This window comes from Coenobita brevimanus, chromosome 93 (genome assembly GCF_032717465.1).
Source record: "Coenobita brevimanus isolate Jiangsu-jjx chromosome 93, ASM3271746v2, whole genome shotgun sequence".
NCBI lineage: Eukaryota > Metazoa > Arthropoda > Malacostraca > Decapoda > Coenobitidae > Coenobita > Coenobita brevimanus.
Genome location: NC_137046.1, coordinates 731648 through 755893, shown reverse-complemented (window position 1 = coordinate 755893; position 24246 = coordinate 731648). Strand labels below are relative to the sequence as shown.

At 43.5% G+C, this 24246-nt stretch overlaps 1 pseudogene; it reads left to right on the top strand.

The window, feature by feature from the left end:
* Window positions 1-15148: 15148 nt before the first annotated feature.
* Window positions 15149-24246, top strand: part of LOC145412562 (uridine-cytidine kinase-like 1) — a 28554-nt pseudogene continuing 19456 nt past the window's right edge.

Sequence of the window (24246 nt, the reverse complement as noted above, 5' to 3'; positions counted from 1 at the left end):
GGGACTTCCTTCCATGCACTGGCCCAGTTGTAGATTGCAGACTTGATGTTGTAGCGGCGAAGGTTTTCCAAAGTCCGCTTGCCTCGAGTGTCACGTCCTTCCCTGCGCTCGTCCTCGTCCTCGAGAACAACCATCACCTCGTCCAGGAACTTCTGACGGTGCAGGCGCTTTGTTGCCACGATCACTCCTTGGTCCATTGGTTGAATGAGAGCAGTCGTATTAGGTGGCAGAAACATGCACCTAATACGGCCATTCTCAGCAACCAAGTCCTTGTCGCACGGGTGGGCAGGTGCATTGTCGAGCAGAAGGAGAGCCTTTACCTGGTCGCGAGGAATTCCCAGTGTCTTCGTCTGGTACTGGATGACCTCCTTGACGAAGTGACGGTGAAACCAGTCTTTGAAGATCACAGCTGTGAACCATGCTTTCAAAGAATGGTACCAGACGACAGGAAGGACATCCATCACCCCACGAAGGCACCGAGGCTGCTTTGCATGGCCAACAACAACGGGCTTAAGCCGGTGCATGCCGTTAGCATTGGCACAACACAAAGCAGTTATCCGTTCCTTGGAAAGCTTGCGGCCAGGTACACGCTTCTCTGTCTCCTTGGCTAGAGTGTTCGTTGGCACCGAGCGATAGAATAGGCCAGTTTCGTCTGCGTTATAGACTTGACCAAGAGTGAGGCCCTCCCTGTTGATCAAGCCTTTCACCTTGTGCCGAAACTCGTCCACTCCATCCTCGTTAGCATCCAATGCTTCGCCATGTGCTTTACGGTTAGTAAGGCCATGTCGCAACTTGAACGCGAAGAGCCAACCCTCGGATGCCTTGAAGTCTAGGGCGTCGTGAAGCCTGGCAAACTTCTCAGCTGCAGCCTTCAGCTCCGTTCCACATACCATCACACCAGCTGCACGTTGCTGTTGATATCAAATCAACGTGGATCGGTCGATTTCTGCAAACTTGGGGGTAAACATAACCTTCCTTTCCACGTTGCGTTTGCTTCGCGACGAGAAGTCAGCCGTGTACTGCATGAGTTTGTCTCGGGAACATTTGATATCGAACAAAGTCGACCGGGCCAGGTTGTACTCACGGAGAATGCAGGAAGAAGACCATCCCGCATCAACTTTCTCCAATATCTCCCTCTTCTTTTCCAGAGTCAGCACCACTCTCTTCCTTTTCTCAGGAGGCGGGGCCATCATCACACACACTAAGAGGAGGCCCGAGAGCAGCAGGAGGCCCTGCAGCAAGTACGGCACCACCACAAAAGCGAGCACTTGGGCAGCCATTGCGAAGAGCGTAGGTCCAGTCGTGGTGAGAGACAGGCGGGAAGTGGGGAGGATGCAGCGGCGCTCTATCAGACGTCGGAGGAATGACGAACCAAAACAATGCTCTCCCGCGGCGCGCGCGGCAAGTTCAAATTACGGACGGCAAAAAATCGATTTTTTAATTTTTTTTTTTTTGGTTTTCGGACCATTTTGGGAATGTTGGATCCCAGGACGATAAGGTCCGGGTAGTGGGGATGTTCGGTTATTGGGCGTCCGGATATTAGAGTGATTACTGTATATATATATATATATATATATATATATATATATATATATATATATCTTTCCTGTCACTTCTTATTGCTTTTCTTTCCTTTGCAGGTGGCTTTACATTGAGTGACAAGCCAAATGGTTTCCTGTAAGCCAGGAAACCATTTACAACACTGGGTGGTAACCATATAACCAAACCATACGTGCTGCCTACGTGTCCACAAGTGGGTTGGTGGAGGGTTAGTGCCCCTCCCCGTAAAACAACTATATATATATATATATATATATATATATATATATATATATATATATATATATATATATATATATATAGAGGTACAGTGTTATTACTCAGCTGGTACACAGGTATTACTGGAGTTATTACTACAGGTATTAAAAAGAGAGTTTGCACACAAGTATTAATAGTTGTTACTGTGCAAGAAGAATTGCTGTAAACCTGGCAGAGAGTTATTACTAGTGTTATTATTAGAGGTACACTTGTTAATCCCAGTCTGTCTGGCCTAGCAGACCCATCAATCACAGGCAAGCAACTGCCCCTGCAGGGCCAGCCTGTGGAGTGAACTGATGTTGCCATGGGGTGGACAGCACCTCACCACAGTAAGGTGCAGGGAAAGGTGTGGAGGATTGGTTCCTGGATGGATGCCACATTTGCATCTTCACTCATTTAACATGGGCACCATGGTAGGCTCCATGTCACCTTGTCATTTAGTTATATGGCTACCACCCAGCATTATAAATGGTTTACTGGGTTACAAGAAACCATTTGGCCTGTCACTCAGGGTAGAGTCACTTGAAGTGGAAAGAAGAGTAATAAAAAGTGACAGGATAGATGGGAGAAATAGGAAGAGAGGAGGGCAGGCAAAGAAAAAGAGTGATAGAGATGAAGGACAAAGTAAGCAGCACTACATCAAGTGAGTGGATGATGGGTTGCACCACCACATACCACTACTAGAGGTACAATGTTACTAGAAAGCAGGTACACAGGCATTAATAGAGGTTATTATTAGTAATATTACTAGAGAGCTGGCATGGAACACAGTGAGGAGGAGGAGGAGGGGCAGTGCTGTCAGGTGAACCCATTGTGTAAAATAAATGTAACACTGATAATGCGATGGTGATGATGATGATGATGATGATAATGATGATATGATAATGATGATGATGGTGATCTTTATATATTGTGTATATTGTTTAGTCATTGAAGTCTGTGTGTATGTCATATGGTGTTTGTTTATTGTGTTGTGTTGTTAATGATGTGTGTCCTGTTACCTGGACATGGCCGTAATTTGGCCTCTCTCTCTCTCTCTATCTATCTATCTATCTATCTATTTCTTTCCTTGCCTTCTGGACTCCACCTCACCCCATCCTTAAGTGAAAAAAAAGAAGATAGGATGATGATGATGATGATGATGATGGTGTAACTATGTATCCCTAACCAGATGCCATAATCCTGTAAGGGATGGTTGTTTGGCTTTGATTTAGGTGTTTTATGGGAAGGGACACTAACCCTCTGCCAACCCACTTGTTGACATGTAGGGAACAATATTTAGGTGTTTTATGGGAAGGGACACTAACCCTCTGCCAACCCACTTGTTGACATGTAGGGAACAATATTTAGGTGTTTTATGGGAAGGGACATTAACCCTCTGCCAACCCACTTGTTGACATGTAGGGAACAATATTTAGGTGTTTTATGGGAAGGGACATTAACCCTCTGCCAACCCACTTGTTGACATGTAGGGAACAATATATGGGTTGTTTATATGGTTACCACCCAGCTTTGTAAATAGTTTCCTGGCTTACAGGAAATCATTTGGCTTGTCACTCAGTGTAAAGGCACTTGAAAAGGAAAGAAGACTAATAAAAAGTGACAAGAAAGATGGGAGAAATAGGAAGAGAGAGGGCAGACACAGAAAAAGAATGATAAGGGTGAAGGAAAAAGTAGGCAGCACTACATCAAATGAGTGGATGATGGTCACCACCACCTGCTGATGATAATGATGGTGATGAAGGGTGTGGTGGTGGTTCATGAAGGATGTTATGTGGTTGATGGTTTTGTATGTCTGTGGTGCAAGGATGTATATATGTGTCTGTGAGGGGTAGTGTTGGCTGGAGGGGAAGGGATATTGTCTGAATACTTCCTTTTTTGCTGGAAGAAGGTGTAGAAAGGAGGACCACACAACCCATACAAACTTGGTTGAACTCTTGCCCCCGCCGAGGAAGGAGGAGGAGGAGAAGGGATGGCCAGAGGATCTTCTCAGGAAGCTGCATCTGTACACAAGGACCCCCCAGGCCTCTCACTCACAAAACACAGGTAAATTCTCTCCTATAGCGTGTAATGTCTGTTTTTTCAGCTGTTGTATTCTTTATGCCCCCTACCTTTTACTCTTTGACAGAGATGATGAAAATAAGTGGGTGCATAAAGGATGTGGGATGTGGTAGTATTAGAGGTAGACATAAAGGATGTGGGATGTGGTAGTATTAGAGGTAGACATAAAGGATGTGGGATGTGGTAGTATTAGAGGTAGACATAAAGGATGTGGGATGTGGTAGTATTAGAGGTAGACATAAAGGATGTGGGATGTGGTAGTATTAGAGGTAGACATAAAGGATGTGGGATGTGGTAGTATTAGAGGTAGACATAAAGGATGTGGGATGTGGTAGTATTAGAGGTAGACATAAAGGATGTGGGATGTGGTAGTATTAGAGGTAGACATAAAGGATGTGGGATGTGGTAGTATTAGAGGTAGACATAAAGGATGTGGGATGTGGTAGTATTAGAGGTAGACATAAAGGATGTGGGATGTGGTAGTATTAGAGGTAGACATAAAGGATGTGGGATGTGGTAGTATTAGAGGTAGACATAAAGGATGTGGGATGTGGTAGTATTAGAGGTAGACATAAAGGATGTGGGATGTGGTAGTATTAGAGGTAGACATAAAGGATGTGGGATGTGGTAGTATTAGAGGTAGACATAAAGGATGTGGGATGTGGTAGTATTAGAGGTAGACTGCAAGATGATGCTCAGTTCATGTGTGTGGTGTGTCAGGGAGAGCATATAGAGATTGTCAGGCTTGAAAGGATTGAACTTGCTGGTGAGTCTCTTGGGTGTGTGGAAGAGTTTTGTTATTTGGGAGACATGTTATGTGCTGGAGGTGGGGCTGGAGCAGCTCTGTGGCTAGGGTGAGGAGTGGTTGGAAGAAGTTCAGGCAGCTGTTGCCTCTCCTGACATTGAGAGGGCTCTCCCTCTGCACTAAGGGGTCTTTGTATGCAGCATGTGTTAGGAGTGTAATGCTGTATGGTAGTGAGACCTGGGGGCATGTTGAGAATATAGAGGATGACAGTTGGTTGTGGAAATGAGAAGTGTGAATGTTGGGGGTTAGGGTTGTGAGAGGCAGACCGAGAAAGACCTAGGACGAAGTCATAGAGTGTGACCTCAGGGACTGAATAGGGTGGCTGCCAGAGATTTAGCAGGGTGGAGAGTTGTCCTTTGGTGACCAAGGATAATGCATGGAAGCGCATTGGAGCCTTTATAAATGACATGATAATACAATATGACAAGAGACTGAATGGAAGGCAGGAGTTTGAGTGTATCCATCCATCCTTCATGTAAACCTGTGTTGCCCCATGAGGAGTGTAGGAGCCCAGGGCTAGGCAAGTTGGTCCTGACATTTAAGATGACAGTGACCAGAATACTCATCGCTGAGTGGCATTACTATCTATCTGTCCATCTATGACCAGACGCCTTAATACCATAAGGGGTGGCCACAAACAAATCACCTCCATATCGCCCTGTCCCCTGCCATTTCACTGCCTTGCTCCCAGCTCACATCCCCTTTCTCCCATACCTCTCCACTTCATCCCTCCATCTCATCCTTGGCCTCCCCCTGCCTCATCTCCCCTCCACCTCACTCACATACACTCTCTTCGTCAGTCTTTCACCCTCCATCCTCTCCACATGGCCAAACCACCTCAGTGTGTTCCTCATAACGCTTCCTATCACATCCACATCCACACCACAACGCTCCTTTATGTCCTCATTCGTCAGCCTGTCTCTCCATGTGACTCCACAGGCTCCTCTTAAATAACTCATTTCCACTGCTCTCACTCTTGACTTGTGTCCTTCCAACAACGTCCAAGCTTCACATCCACACGTTAGAGTTGGTATCACAATACTGTCATGTAGTAACTTTTTCACTTCCATGCTCACTTCCCTGTTTCTTATCACTGCTTTCAAGGAGCCAGCAACCTTTTTTCCCTGCTGTACCCTTTCAAGCACTTCACCCTCCAAACCTCCATCCTTACTCATCACACTACCCAAGTACTTAAACGTACTCACATTTTCCAATTCCTCACCATCCAACCTCGCTATACATTCACTGACTTCACCTCTCTCAAAGACCATCACTTTACTCTTCCCTACATTCACCTTTAGATTCCGTTTCTTACACACTCTCTCAAAGTCATCCACCAAGCCTTGCAGCTCCCCTTCGTCTTCACTCAACAACACAGTATCATCTGCAAACAACAGTACAGGGAGTTTCCAAACACTATCCTCTCTCACCAGGGCCACTCCAACATCCACTACCCTACCTTGTACCTCTTTTATTACCTCATTCATGTACAGATTGAACAACCATGGAGACATGACACATCCCTGTTTCAAACCAACTTTCAAAGAGAAAAATTCACTTAGTTCACCATCCACACGCACTGGTTTTCTTGGTGTTAAAAATTATTTTTGATATTGCTGTGTGTTTTGTCTAAATATGGCTGAATGACAGGAAAACACTGGCAAATTAATCCTAGGTACTGTACAAATAGGTTAGGTATAGGTTGAAGGTTGGGTATATGTAGGGTCTTGGTATAGTAGGGGGAATATTGGTCATTATTTGGACATTGCCACTACCCTGACACACCTTTGGCTCTGTTACGTCGGATAATTGATGATGGATTACTTCACTCCATTATATCAGTTTTCATTATCCTATGTTTCACTCCATTATACCAGTTTTCATTATCCTGTTTTTCACTCCATTATACCAGTTTTCATTATCCTGTTTTTCACTCCATTATACCAGTTTTCATTATCCTGTTTTTCACTCCATTATACCAGTTTTCATTATCCTGTTTTTCACTCCATTATACCAGTTTTCATTATCCTGTTTTTCACTCCATTATACCAGTTTTCATTATCCTATGTTTCACTCCATTATACCAGTTTTCACTACTGTTTTTCACTCCATTATACCAGTTTTCACTACCCTGTTTTTCACTGCATTATACCAGTTTTCACTACTGTTTTTCACTCATACTGGCTTTTGCTCTGGTATTTTCATTGTGTTATACCAGTTTTCACTCCATCATACCAGTTTTGCCATCCAACAATCCTCCATTAACATATCCCACTGGTATAACAGGACACGGCTGTATAATGTGGATATGTTATACAAAAACAGTCAGTATTTCAGTACAGGAAAAAAAGGCTTCTGGCCTTTGGTTCCTTCTTTCTTGAAAAAAATGTAAGTGAATGAGAGAGGACTTGAATAGCTGGATTTCTTGGTTGTTAAGGAAGCTCCCTAACACCTCTTCCTTATTGATTTATTTTTGGATATGGCTGGCTAATATAATTTTGTATGTTATTTATGCAATATGGAGATATTTGAATAATTTATGTAGTACAGAAGAGGATGGCAAGATGGAATAAGCAAAATAAATCGGTTGGGAAGAGGTGTTAAGGAGCTGTATGCAGAGTTTGGTGATATTTGAATGATTTAAGTAGAAAGGAAGACGATGGCAAGATGTAATAAGCAAAATAAATCAGTTGGGAAGAGGTGTTAAGGAGCTGTAGGCAGAGTTTGGTGATATTTGAATGATTTAAGTAGAAAGGAAGACGATGGCAAGATGTAATAAGCAAAATAAATCATTTAGGAGAATGTGTTAGGGAGCTTTGTGCAGAGTATGGTGATATTACAGTGACTTAAGTAACACAGAAGAGGACGGCAAAGTGTAATAAGCAAAATAAATCACTTAGGAAAATGTGTTAGGGAGCTTTATGCAGAAACAACCACAGAAGGGGCCAGTAAGGTGTAGTAAGCAAAATAAATCACTTGAGAAAAGGTGTTAGGGAGCATCCTTAACCATATCAGGGCAGAAAGGATGATGTTTTATTCCCTTTACTACAGATCCAATAATGGCAGTGTGAGCTGGAGAATGTGACAAGGATAGCACGTGAGTTGGAGGACAAGATGAGGTTATTCCAGGAGAAGACTTTGAGGACAAGATGAGGTTATTCCAGGAGAAGACTTTGAGGACAAGATGAGGTTATTCCAGGAGAAGACTTTGAGGACAAGATGAGGTTATTCCAGGAGAAGACTTTGAGGATGAGACAAGGATATTCCAGGAGAAGACTTTGAGGATGAGACGAGGTTATTCCAGGAGAAGACTTTGAGGATGAGACAAGGATATTCCAGGAGAAGACTTTGAGGATAAGACAAGGCTATTCCAGGAGAAGACTTTGTAATGAGACAGCAGGGCCAGATCCTTCACTGAGTTGGTACCACTGCCTCCATATATACCTGGTACACTGGTCATCAGGTATTATAAACTGTACTGCATGTGTGTTGGTGGTAGCTGCTGCTGACTATCATCCACTCACTTGATGTACTGCAACCTCTTTTTTCCTTCACCTTTATCAGTATTTTTCTGTGTGTCCTCCTCTCTTCCTGTTTCTCACATTATCCACTCACTTAATGTAGTGCTGCCTACTTCTTCCTTCACCTTTGTCAGTCTTTTTCTGTGTCTGTCCTCCTCTCTTCCTGTTTCTCACATCATCCACTCACTTGATTTAGTGCTGCCTGCTTCCTTCTCTTTCGTTATCATTCTTTTTCTGTGTCTGTCCTCCTCTCTTCCTATTTCTCACCATCATTCACTCACTTGATGTAGTGCTGCCTACTTCTTTATCATTCTTTTTCTGTCTCTCTCCTCCTCTCTTCGTATTTTTCACCATCATCCACTCACTTGATGTAGTGCTGCCTACTTCTTCTTTAGCCTTTATCATTCTTTTTCTGTGTCTGTCCTCTTCTCTTCCTATTTCTCCCATCTTTCCTGTCACTTCTTACTGCTTTTCTTTCCTTTACAGGTGGCTTTACATTGAGTGACAAGCCAAATGGTTTCCTGTAAGCCAGGAAACCATTTACAACGCTGGGTGGTAACCATATAACCAAACCATACGTGCTGCCTACGTGTCAGCAAGTGGGTTGGTGGAGGGTTAGTGCCCCTCCCTGTAAAACAACTAACTCAAAGACAAATGGCCACCCCTTACCCGATTATGGTGTCTGGCTATAGACAGATAGATAAAAGAGTGATAGGACATATGTTCAGGAAAACGAGGAAAAAATAAGAGGGAAGGAGACTTAGAAGATGAGAGATATTAATGTGTAGTGTATAAAATAAATCACCAAGGAAGAGGTGCTAGGGAGGTTTGTAAAAATAAAACAATGCCATGGTATTTTTTTTGTATTGAGAATTGATATAACTCCAGAAGAAATTATTTATGAAGGATGTGTTAGAGCAGTGAAGGAGCGTTGTGGTGTGGATGTGATAGGAAGCGTTAGGAGAGACACACTGAGGTGGTTTGGCCATGTGGAGAGGATGGAGAGTGAGAGACTAACGAGGAGTGTATGTGTATGTGGAGTCACATGGAGAGACAGACTGACAAATAAGGAAGTGAAAGAGCGTTGTGGTGTGGATGTGGATGTGATAGGAAGCGTTAGGAGAAACTTGCTGAGGTGCTTTGGCCATGTGGAGAGGATGGAGAGTGAGAGACTGATGAGGAGAGTGTATGTGAGTGAGGTGGAGGGGGGGAGAGGGAGGGGGAGGCCAAGGATGAGATGGAAAGATGGCGTGGAGAGGTATATGAGAGAGGAGGGCGTGAGCTGGAAGCAGGGCAGTGAAATGGCGAGGGAGAGGACGACGTGGAGGTGATTTGTTTGTGGCCACCTGTATGGGATTAAGGTGTCTGGCAATAGATAGATGGATAGACATAAACCACACAGACCTTACACCTCTTACTATACTCCTTTCACCTTAACTTGGCCCAGATTTTCATACTTATGTAGCTCAGTGGCAGAAAAAGTCATTGGTTTCTTGGCTAGCACTTCTTTGTGACTAGCGCCATATTTGTATTGTATTGTTTATAAAGACTTCAACTGTCTATCCATCTATCTGTCTATCTGTGGAAGGGGAGAGGAGAGGGAGACCAAGGATGAGGTGGAGGGCTGGAGTGGGGTATATGAGAGAGGGGGATGTCAGTTGGAGGCAGTGCAGCTAAATGACAGAGGATAAGGTGACGTGGAGGTGATTTATTTGTGGCTGCTCCTTACAGTATTAAGGTGTCTGGCAATAGATAGATAAATAGATAGATAGTGGAATGTGTGGTATTTGCATTGGTCATCATTGTACTATGAAGAAATAATGATGATAACGATGATAATGATGATGACAACAATGACGATGATGAAGATGTTGATGATGATGATTTATTTTTGCCGCTCTCCAATTCTCTCTCTCTGTGGCCAGTGGTGTTGTGGTGGAGGCGTAGACACAAGAGCTGCTACAACTACCTTCTGTCAACAGTTGGGTGTGGGAACAGCCGCAGATATTACTGATGCTGCAACACAGCTGAGAGAGAGAGAGAGAGAGAGAGAGAGGGGATAGAAAGGGAAGGGAAGAGAGAAAATGAATTGGAAGGAATGACAGAGAGAGAGAGAGAGAGAGAGAGAGAGAGAGAGAGAGAGGAAGGAAGAGGATGGGAAGGGAAGGGAAGAGAGAAAATGAATTGGAAGGAATGAGAGAGAGCGAGAGAGTATAAAAGAACTCTACTGTGTGGGGGAGGTGTAGGTTGGGGGGATAGAGAGTGAGAGACTAACTAGGAGAGTGTATGTGAATGAGGTGGAGGGGGGGGGAGAGAGGGAGAGGAAGACTGAGGATGATATTGAGTGATGGAGTAGAGAGGTATATGAGAGAGGGGTGTGAGTCAGGGGGGATGGAGAGTGAGAGACTAACTAGGAGAGTATGTGAATGAGGTGGAGGGGGGGAGAGAAGGAGAGGAAGACTGAGGATGAGATTGAGTGATGGAGTAGAGAGGTATATGAGAGAGGGGGAGGTGTAGGTTGGGGGGATGGAGGGTGAGAGACTAACTAGGAGAGTATGTGAATGAGGTGGAGGGGGGGGGGAGAGAGGGAGAGGAAGACTGAGGATGAGATTGCGTGATTGAGTAGAGAGGTATATGAGAGAGGGGGAGGTGTAGGTTGGGGGGGTGGAGAGTGAGAGACTAACTAGAAGATGTACAATATGTCAGAGAGGTGGAGGGAGGGGAAGACTGAGGATGGGATGGAGTAGAGAGGTATATGAGAGGGGGGTGTAAGTTGGGGGAGGGCTGGGAAATAGCAGGGGCCAGGGTGACATGGAGGGGATTGGTTTGTGGCCACCCCTTATGGAATTAAGACATCTGGCTATAGATAGGTGATAGACAGATAGATAGATGGATAGGTAGATAGACATACATGGATAGATAGATAAATAATTACCAATGTCTCCCCTCCACAGGTATACAGATCTAGGCCTGCCGTCCAAGTTGGTTATAGAGACACAAGTGCTGTGTAATTTTCTGTGTTGCGTCACCACTGTTACAACCAGGTCCCTTTTAACAACTTCCAACATGCCTTCTGTGGTACTCACATGGTAAGTGGCTCCTATCCTTGTCCTAGGTTTTTGTTATTGTTAGTATTTATTATTATTATTATTATTGTTGGGTTATTATTATTATTATTATTATTATTATTATTTTTATTATTATTGCTAGGTGGGGGCGCTCACCATCCACTCACTCGATTTAGTGCTGCTGTCGGGTGTCTGCCCTTTCCTCTCCTCCATCCTTCTTTCCTTCCATCCTCTTCTGTCTTTCTTTCCTTCATTATTCCCTCTTCCTTCAGCCTGTGGGTGACTCTACACTGAGTGACAAGCCAAATGGTTTCCTGTACACCAGGAAACCATTTACTACACTGGGTGGTAACCATATAACCAGATTTTGGCGCCTGGTGGTTTAGTGGGTAATTATTGCACTCCAATCGGATTGAGCCAGTGCAGGTTTATATCCAAGGGGTGGTTGGGGTTTATTGCTCACATAATGCCACTCAGGGATGAATGAGGCTGGTCACTCTCATCTTAAATGTCAGGACCAATTTGCCTAGCCCCAGGCTCCTACGCTTCTCATGGGGCAATGTAGGATTGGATGATGGATGGATGAATGAATTATTATTGTTATGCTGGGTGTTTTAGCGTCGGCTTCCTGTCCCTCTAACACCTAGTGTGTAGCTGGGTTCCCTTTCTAGACCGGAGCTTAGACAAATAAGAGAGAGGCAGGACACAAAAACTCATTGCAACAATCTTACACGTGTATTGACATTGTATATGTGGAACAGGTAGATGTCACGAGAACAGGAATCTGGGCAATTATAAGTTATATGTAGAGATCATGGGAAGTAGTATTGCATGGGATACTACTGGGACAATATTGGGAATAAAGTGAACAGTGCACTAGTCAGCACTGGGGGCAGTGGGCAGAGAAACCAATCACTGTCGCTTCGTGGGAAGTCTGTCTCATGCTTAGTGTGGGCAGCGCACTTTATTGGTCCTAGGTGGAAGCTATGCCATTGGGGGCCGAGTCACACGTGTATAGGTGGGCACTGCCATCACTGTTTGGCTGCTTACTCTAATTCACTGTTTCACTGTTAATCCACACCTTGGTTCTGGCAGCATTGATTGATAAATCTTAGAGCTGCAGTAGACTACGTTACTGAAATCCAGATATGCTTGTGTAGGCAGACGCTACATTCACTGCTTGGCCGGGTTCACTGTTTCACTGTTACACTACTATTCCATGTCTCATTACGTTAACACTGACAGGTCTTACTCTAGGCTTCCCTTACACAGAGTAGCTCACTGCCCAGCCCTAATGTCACTGTATCACTGTCACGGCACTTTCACTGTCACTCACTGTCAGGACTGGGTGTGGTGACGGCGAGGGTAGAGGGGCGACGGGGAACTCACAGCCCGGCTACTGATGGGGGTTGAGTTTCGTCAGGGGCCTCGGCATCCAGGGGCCACAGAATCACTCGTAGGGGTGTTCTCTCTCGTCTGGGGCTATGTGTGGCAAAGGACCCCTCACTGTCGGAGCTGGGAACTGGAGTACGGCACTCAGGACTGAGGCCGAAGAGCTGCCTGAAGTGCTCACTCAAGCACCTGATGGAGGACGAGGGTCTCCAGTGTCGAGGTGGGGAGATGTCCCGCCTGGGGGTCCTAGGGGTGGTCTCGAGGTCTCGTTGGCTGCGGTCTCCGGTGGTCGGGGACGCCGACAGGAGCTGGCTGTGGCGTCGGCCTCCATTGGGGTCCGTCAGGCTGGGCACCTCGGGGACCGGCTGCACAGAGGAGAGCCCGGTGGGAGCCACAGGGCCTCTCCAGCAGTCCTCGGGGCTGGGACCTTCCTCCTGAAGGTTGTCTCGCTGTAGGGGTGTGGCAGCACCTGATGGAGGAGCGGCCACTGGCCGTCTCCTGCTGTAAGGCCTGGCTACTGGCCATGGCCTTTTAGGAGTGCGGCTGCAGGCCGTTGCTGAAGCCTGGCTACTGGCCGTGGCCCATGAGGGGGAGCGGCTACAGGCTGTCTCCTGCAGGAGGAGTGAGCGGCTATTGGCCGTCTCAAGGGCATCTTGCGAGCAGCTACGGTCCATCTCCTGAAGGAGGTTTGAGCGGCTACAGGCCATCGCAGGGGTGCTGCCTTGAGCTATAGGAGTAGCTCCACCCCGATCCTGTGGGGGATCAGCTCGCCTGAAAGGTAGTCTCTTTTTCCTGTTGTGGTGGCAGCAGGCGAGTTCCGGATCATAGGGGCGCGTGGCCCGGGCGGACTTATGTCCCTGTCGCCAGAGGGTCGTGCTCTATTCGCCCCTCCGTAGGCTCCTCCTGGGGTGTTGAGATTCCCTCGGCAGCGATGTCTGGCATTTTAATTATTATTATTGTGGTAGGTGGTGACGACCATCATCCACTCACTTGATGTAGTGCTGCCTACTTCTTCCTTCACCTTTATCATTCTTTTTCTGTGCCTGTCCTCCTCTCTTCCTATTTCTCCCATCTTTCCTGTCACTTATTGCTTTTCTTTCCTTTACAAGTGGCTTTACATTGAGTGACAAGCCTAATGGTTTCCTGTAAGCCAAGAAACCATTTACAACGCTGGGTGGTAACCATATAACCATACGTGCTCCGTACGTGTCAACAAGTGGGTTGGTGGAGGGTTAGTGCCCCTCCCCGTAAAACAACTAACTCAAAGTCAAATGGCCACCCCTTACGGGATTATGGCGTCTGGCAATAGATAGATAGTAGATAGATTATTATTGTTTTTTTCTCTTTATCATACCTCACCCTGTCCTAAGGTGGTGGTGATGATGATAATAATGATAATGATGATGATGATAATGATGTAAATGATGATGATGATGATGGTAATGATGATGATAGTGATAATGATGATGACAATGATGTAAATGATGATGATGATGATAGTGATAATGATGATGATGATGATAGTGATAATAGTGATGATGATGATGATGATAGTGATAATGATGGTGATGCTGATGATGACATCTCAACAGATGTATGTTGTGGTGTGGTGTGGTGCTGTGGATTGCAGGAAGGACTAGGCAATTCAGCTGTGTTAATTCTGCCTACATCCTGCCTATGCCAGGAGCCTGACCATCCTGGGTTTAATAACATGTACCAGGTAAGGGAAGCAGTGTATTGTTTATGTATATCTGGCCTGGGTTTTATATTACAGTATAGACAAAGCAGCCTAAGGGATATATAGAAAGAACTGTTTAGTACATGGATTGATAGATTATAGTGTTAAAAATAGATAGATAGATAGATATACTGTACTGTTAGAAAAATAGATAGATAGATTGATAGATAGCAATACTTGATGCATTTATATTCACTCACTGATCAGAGCTATCTAGTAGATAGTTAAATAGATAGATAGATAGATAGGTAGATATACTGTACTGTTAGAAAAATAGATAGATAGATAGGTGGATAGATAGCAATATTTGATGCATTTATACCCACTCGCTGATCAGTGTGAAGACAGAATTGGCCCTGAGTGTGCCTTACTGCTCAGGCAATAGATAGATAGATAGATAGATAAATAGATAGACAGACAGATAGATAGACAGCCAGATAGATAGATAGACAGATAGATAGATAGATGCACAGATAGATACACAGCACCATTTAAAAGATTCATTTTGGCCACAGATCAGTGCAAAGACAAGAGTTGGAAAATCATCATTGTTTTGTTGCATTCACCACTTTCAAGCAATAGACAGATAGATAGATAGATACAGCGCCACATAATAGATTCATTTTGCCCACAGATGAACACAGTAGATAGACAGATAGATAGACAGATAGATAGATTGATAGATAGACAGCACCACCTAATAGACTCATTTGGGGAGGGGTAGACCAAGGATGAGTGGAGCAACATGAATGTAACATATTCAGGTGGGTGTGAGGAGAGGATGGAGAATGAGAGACTGACTAGGAGAGTGTGTGAGATGGAGAGTAGGGAGGGAGATGGGGAGGGGGAGCCCAAGGATGAGTGGAGCAACATCTGTCTATCTATTGCCAGATGCCTCAATCCTGTTTGGGATGGCCACAAACAAATCGCCTCCACGTCGCCCTGTCCCCCGCCATTTTACTGCCCTGCTCCCAACTCACACCCCCCTCCCTCATATACCTCTCCACCCCATCCCTCCATTTCATCCTCGGCCTCCCCCTCCCTCTTCCCCCCTCCACCTCACTCACATACACTCTCTTCGTCAGTCTTTCACCCTCCATCCTCTCCACATGGCCAAACCACCTCAGTGTATTCCTACTAACGCTTCCTATCTCATCCACATCCACACCACAACGCTCCTTTATATCCTCATTCGTCAGCCTGTCTCTCCATGTGACTCCACAGGCTCCTCTTAAATAACTCATTTCCACTGCTCTCACTCTTGACTTGTGTCCTTCCAACAACGTCCACGCTTCACTTCCGTACGTTAGAGTTGGTATCACAATACTCTCATGTAGTAACTTTTTCACTTCCATGCTCACTTCCCTGTTTCTTATCACTGCTTTCAAGGTACCAGCAACCTTTCTTCCCTGCTGTACCCTTTCAAGCACTTCACCCTCCAAACCTCCATCCTTACTCATCACACTACCCAAGTACTTAAACGTACTCACATTTTCCAATTCCCCACCTCTCTTTCGTTTCGTTTCGTTTTCGTTTCGTTTTTAAAGGCTCCAACATGCTTGCATGTGTCGGCCTTGGTCACCTAATGGCGGCTCTCCACGCTGCACGATCCATTGCAGCCTCCCTGTTCAGTCCCTTAACCCTAAGGTCACACTTAATGACCTCGTCCCATGTCTTTCTCGGTCTACCCCTCATAACCCCACCCCCAATATTAACACTTCTCACCTTCCTTACCCAATTATCATCCCCCATCCTCTCCACATGTCCAAACCACTTCAATCTACCTCTCCTCATCACAACACCAATACACTCCAGTCCCATCCTACCTCTCAACTCTTCCATTGTAAACCCAGCCCCTCCAGGCCTTGGACGCAGGGACGCACTGCACATCCACCTAATCATTTTCATTTCTGTACGTCTGAGCCGGCGAATGTCTTCCTCCTTCACTGCCCAGGTCTCACTGCCATACAGCATTACACTCCTAACACATGCTGCATACAAAGACCCCTTAGCACGTAGGGAGAGCCCTCTCAATGTCAGGAGAGGCAAGAGCTCCCTGAACTTCTTCCAACCACTTCTCACCCTAGCCACAGAGCTAGCTCCAGCCCCACCTCCAGCACACAACATGTCTCCCAAATAACAAAACTCTTCCACACACTCAAGAGATTCACCAGCACACTCAAGAGATTCACCAGCAAGTTCAATCCTGGTGAATCTCTTGAGTGTGCTGGTGAATCTCTTGAGTGTGCTGGTGAATCTCTTGAGTGTGCTGGTGAATCTCTTGAGTGTGCTGGTGAATCTCTTGAGTGTAAAGGAATATTTTTATTTTGTGAAAGGGGTACACCATGCATCTATGAAATGATGATGATGATTATAATAACCTCTATTTTAAACTGTTATTATTATTTTTTTAATTGTGCATGGCCTAATGAGGGTAGTGATGTATGTGGAGGATGACAGTTGAGTGTGGAAGGTGAGAAGTGTGAATGTTGGGATAGGATTGCAAGAGATAAAGAAAGACCTGGGACAAGGTCATAGACTGTGACCTCAGGAATAAGGAACTGGATAGGGAGGCAGCCAGAGATTGAACAGCGTGGAGAGAGCTACCATTAGGTGACCAAGGTCAGTGTATGTAAGCATGATGGAGAGTATAAATGACTTGGTACAAAATGGAATAGCAATGATGATGATGATGATGATGGTCAGATTCACATAATGCTATTATGTATTACATACGAAACTATTTATTTCTCCATGTATATTATTTTTGTTTTTACAGGATAGGCTATTTGGCTATTTATATCTTTGGGCTGATGATAATGGTGATGTTTTTTTTTTTTTGTTTTTTTTTTGGGGGGGGGGGAAACAGGGTTGTCATAAAGACTTTGTAGTTACTTGTAGAGAAGTATATTTTAGACTTGTGGTCGAGCGGCTTTTATATCTTGTAGTAGTTTCCCCACCAGATGTCATGTAGTGACGGGAGAGGTAAAGAATAGTATGGGACTATTTTTATTTGTCTTGGAAATATTAAACAGGTATAATAGTATAAGTCCTGGGTAGCTACCTCCCTGTCTCGCTATCTCTCTCTCTCTCTCTGTTCTAAGGCTAATCTCCGTCTCGACCTCTCTCTAGGGTCGCTTGTCTCCTTCTCAACTCTCTTTCCTAAAATTTGGTGTAGTAGGGTGTGTGTGTCACGTATGTTCCTCATGGCAACAGAACTTTCTCACGAGAGGACTGCTGACAGCTAACTGCATCATCTCCTTACTGGCCGCTGTCGTCAGCTTTCCTCCGTGTAAGCGTTTAGCGCTGCTCGCTTCTCGCAAACACAACACCTTCTCATCATTTGACTTCCTGCTTCTATCTGTCTCTCTATCTATCTATTTATTTATCTATCTATTATGTAGTCCTATATTTGCTCGGCCGCGCGAAAATGGCGTACCATCGACATTTAATAGTTATAATATATTAATACATACTACATACACATTATAATGAACTTATAAGCTAATTAAGTGAAATACATAATATTGTAAAGTAACATAATTGTATGAATATTGTATACATATATTATTCATAGTAAATAGTGATTATTCAGTAATATTACATTTTAAATAAGTTGAATACATATTGGAATAAATGCATTAAAGTAAATTATTTAACTGTAATACAGTATGTACTTGGGTTATTATAGTGAATTGCATACATGCAAGAATAAAAATAGTTTAAAATTAAGATTATTGTAAGAGTTATTAATATTTCATTCAAAGATAATGGTACTGGTTTGTCATATATGGGTCATTCTTCTTTGTGTTATTATTATTATTATTATTATTATTTTTTTTATTATTTTTTTTTTATATATAATTAATACTATATACAAAATATATACACTTCATTCAGGGTGGTTAACTGTGATGTTAACTCTCCCCCCACTAAACAATGACTCCAAATTAGCAATTCTTGCATGCATTCTGTGCATGGCCAACAGCAATACTGCAACCACAATGCAGATAATTATAAAGACAGAAGGTGCTTGGCTATACACATAATATGGGTTGAACATACTCAAACTCAAATCTTCCCAGGGCTTCATTGTTTCATTGATCAGCTGCATAGTTTCAAACTTAGGTGAAGTCAGCTTAATACTTGTGCTCATGTTTAAGTCCATATCAGGCAGTGGGTGGAAATGTTTGTGTGTATGGTTGATAATGGCGTAGTGATTGATGGTGGAAAAAGTAGACATGGATGGTGTAAATACCGCACAGTAGTCTGGTGCTATGTATAATCCTGAGGCTGATGTATGAGATGGTGGTATATCTGGACAGACTATGTAAACTGATGTGTTATGAGGGAAATAAAAAAACTGCGAGTGTCCAATGCGTTGATGGTGTACAAGTTTATCTGGAGCAAAAGTGAAGTTGCAATGATGATGAATATTGTTATTTCTGATGATAGCCATTTCACAAGGGACCGTATCAGTAGGCTGAAACGTGAAAATGTACGCAGGACAAAGATGAACAGCATGTAAGGATGTGCGGCACTTTCGCTCAATCGTTGACTCACTTGCGAAAGTGACAGTGTCTCGTCTCTTGGAGACCATGATGAGTTCGGTGTCTGTGTTGATGTTGATGATGACTAAAGTGTTGTTGTTTCTATAGGGGAAGGGGTGTATTTGGTATACTGTGAACAGGTCTTCCGTGATGAATGGTACATGAACTATCACTGATGTTGGTGTTAGTGTTGCTTCCAAGTACGGGTAATATTGCATAAATTCCCTACTGCGGAACAATGGCTTCAATTTATGTTTATGTATGCCTTGACTAACTATCGGACGTAGCTCATGAACTGGGAGTAAGTCATTTGTGATCTTGCCATCACCAGCATTCGAAATTCCTTGCATAAGTGCCCGGAAATGATCTCTAGTGTTCTCTAATTGTAGTAGAATCGTGTCAATATGTTCTGTGATGATGGAGAAGTGCTGGAAAAGGGTAACGTTACCCTCCAAGTCATTTATTTTATCTATACTCTCGAGAGCTACGTTTTCTGCTTGTTTCAGATTTTTCACAATTGTTTTCATTGCCGAGTTCTGTCCTGTGATGAATTTATCTTGGTATGTTAGTACCTGAGCTATCTTATTAAATTTTTTGTTTATTTCTTTAAGGTCATCCTCTGTAGCCAATCCAAAGATGTGTACAATGATGATGATATATATATATATTTTTTTCCTAAGGTGTGTGTGGTGGCAGTGCTTCAGGAAAACAACTGTTGCCCGGAAAATTATAGAAGAGCTTGATGTACCGTGGGTGACATTACTCTCCCTTGATTCTTTCTATAAGGTGCGTGTTAAGTGAGAGTGGCAGTTTGGAAGCCAGGGTTTTTCTGGTGTGTGTTTTTTTACATGATTCCGTTGATTTTGGAAATGAGGCATTTACATAAGAAATGAGGATTAAAAGTAAATATATTACATTTAAAAAAGTAAGAAAAAAATTATTTTGGAAAAGTAGAAATTTACAGTATATTATATCTGTATCTTTGTCTATCAGTCTATCTATCTGTCTGTCTACTTTCTATCTATCTATATTTGTCCATCTGTCCAGGTACTCTCAGAGAAGCAACATGAAGAGGCAGCAAAGAATGAATACAACTTCGACCACCCTGATGCCTTTGATTTTGAACTGGTAGCAAAGACTTTGGTGCGGCTAAAGGAAGGCAAGAAGGTGGAAGTCCCAATATACAACTTTGTCACACACTCAAGAGAAACCAAGACGGTGAGTTATACAGTGTGTTTTTATGGGGTTTAAGTCTGTGGGGTGGTTGTGCTATCAGTGTTGAAATTTCAGTATACAACTTTGTAACATATCCAAAAGAAACAGACACTTTGGTTAGGGTAAGAAGGTTGATTTACCGGTATTCAGATTTGTCACACATTCAAAGGAACAAAGATGGTAAGCTGTATAGTTTTATATATATATGGTATATATATACCGTATATATGAATGGATGTGGTAAGAAGGTTTTTGTAGTTGTGGCACAGGCTCATCTGAAACCTGAAGCTGATGGACTGCAGGCTGAAGTTGCCCTTTTAATGCAGTCTACATCTTCAGGGAATGGGAGAGAGTTAAGAGATATATACAGTACTGTCAGCGAGTCTCATCAGTGGACGTGTAAATCATAAGAACATCCAAAACAGTCAAGGTTTTGAGCAACATGTCACACAGCAACCTTAAACTCTGTTGTAGTGATGTCCCACAATTAATCCCAGACAGTAGCAACACCATCATGGATCATCTAAATGACAGTATGCTTATGGCCATTACCATGTTTTCGTTTTTGAAGGCTCCAACATGCTTGCGTGCATCGGCCGTGGTCACCTAGCCTAATGGTAGCTCTCCATGCTGCCCGATCTCTGGCAGCATCCTTGTTTCATCCTGTAACCCTGAGGTCACACTCAGTGACCTCGTCCCAGGTCTTTGTCGGTCTGCCTCTCACATCCCTTCCACCAACATTAACACTTCTCGCTTTCTGCACCCAGTTATCATCCCCCATCCATTTCACATGCCCAAACCATCTCAGTCTACCTCTCCTTATCATAACACCAATACACTACTGTCCCATCCCATCTCTTAACTCTTCCATCATAAACCTAGCCCCCCCCAGACCTTGCACTCAAGGACACACGGCACATCCACCTAGTCATTATCTTTTCTGTACGTTTGAGCCTGTGAATATCGTCTTCCTTTACTGCCCAGGTCTCACTTCTACACCAAAAGCTTCCAGCATCTTACAGTACATTGGCAAGCCCATTTTGTTAAATATTATTATTTAATTCATAAAAACATGGAAAACTAACTATACAAACAAATCTTGAGCATTCATTAGTGAACTGATGATTTCAGAAGATGTGTTATACCATAGAATTATCACAGCTTCCTTGCCGTGGTGCGCCCATTTATTTCTCACCTGACTGCTGTCACTCCACCCCTCACTCGCCACTCAGCTGTTTTGCGGTTTATACAATAAGTACACAGGAATTGCAAGCACAGTAGTTTTATGCAACAAAACAAACCTTCATTTCTATCAGCTAGATTTTATCTTGTCTGCCAGCGCAAATGCATTCTAATATGAAGTTATACATCATCTTAGAATGCATTTGCACGGGCAGAGAAGTTCAATGTAGCTGTTAGAAATGAAGGTTTGTTTTGTTGGGTAAAATTACTGTGCTTGCAATTCATATGTATTGTATTATGTGCATAACAGCTGAGTGGCGAGTGAGGGGTGGAGTGAGGGAGTCAGGTGAGAAATAAATGGGTGGGCCGTGGCCATATCCACAACTGTGAGCAAGGGAGCATTGATAATGCCACTGTATAACATTTCTTTCCAGAGCATCAATTCACCAATAAATGCTGAAGATTTATTAATTTAGTTTATTTTTCCATGTTTTATGAAATACAGTATTTAACAAAATGGACTTACTGTGTGCATCTTGCACTACTGCAAGACACTGCCATCACATGTGTTAACATCTATGGGTTTGTTTAGTGTGAGGTTATGTATCAAATGGAATCTATTAGTGTGGTCCTGGATACAAGGGGTATATACTGCAGTGATACAACCTGTGTACAGTACAGAAGGCTCTCGATATTCGATTAACCTTACTTCGATATTTTGTACTTCGATCGGACTCGCCCGCTCGTCCAAAATTTGTGCTTGGATTTCAAAAGCCGTGCTTCGATCACTCAGGCCGGGTTGCGAGTGCAAGTCGATGCTCATCTGTTCATCTGTCATGCCACCTACCGTCACTTGGTGAAGCTTGCCCTCTTTCAAACATTTGAAATCTTTTTTGTGACATCAGTACCTGTTCTTTGCTCGCTTTCATTGAAGTTACAGTGGAAGCATCAACAGCAGTGGCCATGGTGATTGGGACAAGGACAAGGAAGAAGGTGCTCACTCAAGCGGGGTTGGGGCGAACACGAGTGATGGCAGCGAGGGTGGCAGTGGTGGCAGGCAGCAGTGACTCAACCACTGCCTTGGAACCAAGGTTTCGGAGCAATTTGCTGTCATTAATGAAGACAGCTATGGGTGATGCTAAAATATAATTCAAAGGCGACTACAGCAAGGAAGAAACTAGTTAATTATTGGCTAAAGGTGCAACAGATAAATAATACCCAAAGCCTACGCTATTGAACATAGACTTTGATGGATCCCCCTGAAATATAGTTATTAAAGTATTGATTAATTAATAATAACTACACTGTTTATAGAATGACAGGGAATTGTCCAGGGTGCGAATTGTCCTGACGGGGAATCGTTCACGTTTTGAAGGCGAATTGTCTGATGGGGAATTGGCTTGACGGCGAATTGTCTCGGAACCAGAACCAACGCTCTACCACATAAGCTTCATTCTTTCTATTTTAAAGTGAATGCATCCTGTATTTCTTGCTTTTCTTGCTAACAGTAAGTAAATATGTACTAAATGTAAACACTTATATGGTTGTGTTATGATTTTGGGTGGGTATAAGTGTATACGTAAAAGTTGGTTTAAGTTTGTCGACAACACGCCGGTCCCATTCATTTATTTTCCATAAGTTTATCAATTTGCACTTTGATAAATCGCATTTCGATCGGTTTTTTCGGTCCCAAAATCAATTGAAGATCGAGAGGCTTCTGTATAAGACTATATATCTGATACCCAGGAAAACTCAGTAACCAGGAAGGTAAATTTCCCAAGCTTCTTGGTTAACTGGGATTGCACTACACAGACTTCAGGAGGTTATTCTTGGGCTGATAATGGGGAGTTTGAATGATAAGTGGATGAATGTGTGGCCTATTTCACTTGGCATTCCGATTGTACTTCTCACTATTGTGCTTTACCACATCTCTGTTTTCAGATCCTACTGTACTCCATCCTTAGGTGGTGGTGGTGGTGGTGATGAAAGTTACACCATATTGTAGCTGCCTCTTAGAAACAGTGCTTGGAGCAAATGGTGATGATATATGCTGCTTCAGTAACTTAATGTTCATAAGCTGTATTGTAACTCAAAAAAATATGTTTGGAGCAGATGATGGTGGTGGTGGTGGTGGTGATATAAGGTGTATGGAGCAGATGGTGATGATGATATAAAGCTGTATGTAGCAGATGATGATGATGGTGGTGGTGTTGGTGGTGATAATGTATTTATTTTTATTTAATTATTTATTTTATTTATTTATTTATTTTCAGAAAACCATGTATGGAGCCAATGTGATAATCTTTGAAGGCATCTTGGCGTTCTACTCTCCGGATGTTTTGAAGGTAGGTGTGGTGATCTGTAGTTCTTTCATCTTAACTTGGCCCAGATTTTTGTCCTTTGGCAGCTTATTCCACATAGCTTAGTGGCAGAAAAAGACAATATTGTGGCTCTACATTCATTCATTCATTCATCATCCAATTCTCCATTGCCCCAAGAGGAGCGTAGGAGCCCGGGGCTAGGCAAGTTGGTCCTGACATTTAAGATGAGAGTGACCAGCCTCACTCATCCCTGAGTGGCATTACATGAGCAATAAACCCCTACCATCCCTTGGATATAAACCTTCACCGGCTCAATCCGATTTGAGCACCTTAGTTACCCACTAAACCACCAGGTGCCATAATTTGGTTATATGGTTACCAACCAGCATATAACAGTACATGGTTTCCTGGTGTACAACAGGAAACCATTTGGCTTGTCACTCAGTTTAGAGTCACCCATAGGCAGAAGGAAGAGGAAAGAATGAAGAAATGAAAGACAAAGAGGAAGGATGGAAAGAAGGAAGGAAGAGGGGAAAGGGCAGGCACCCAAGAGCATCTCTACATCGAGTGAGTGG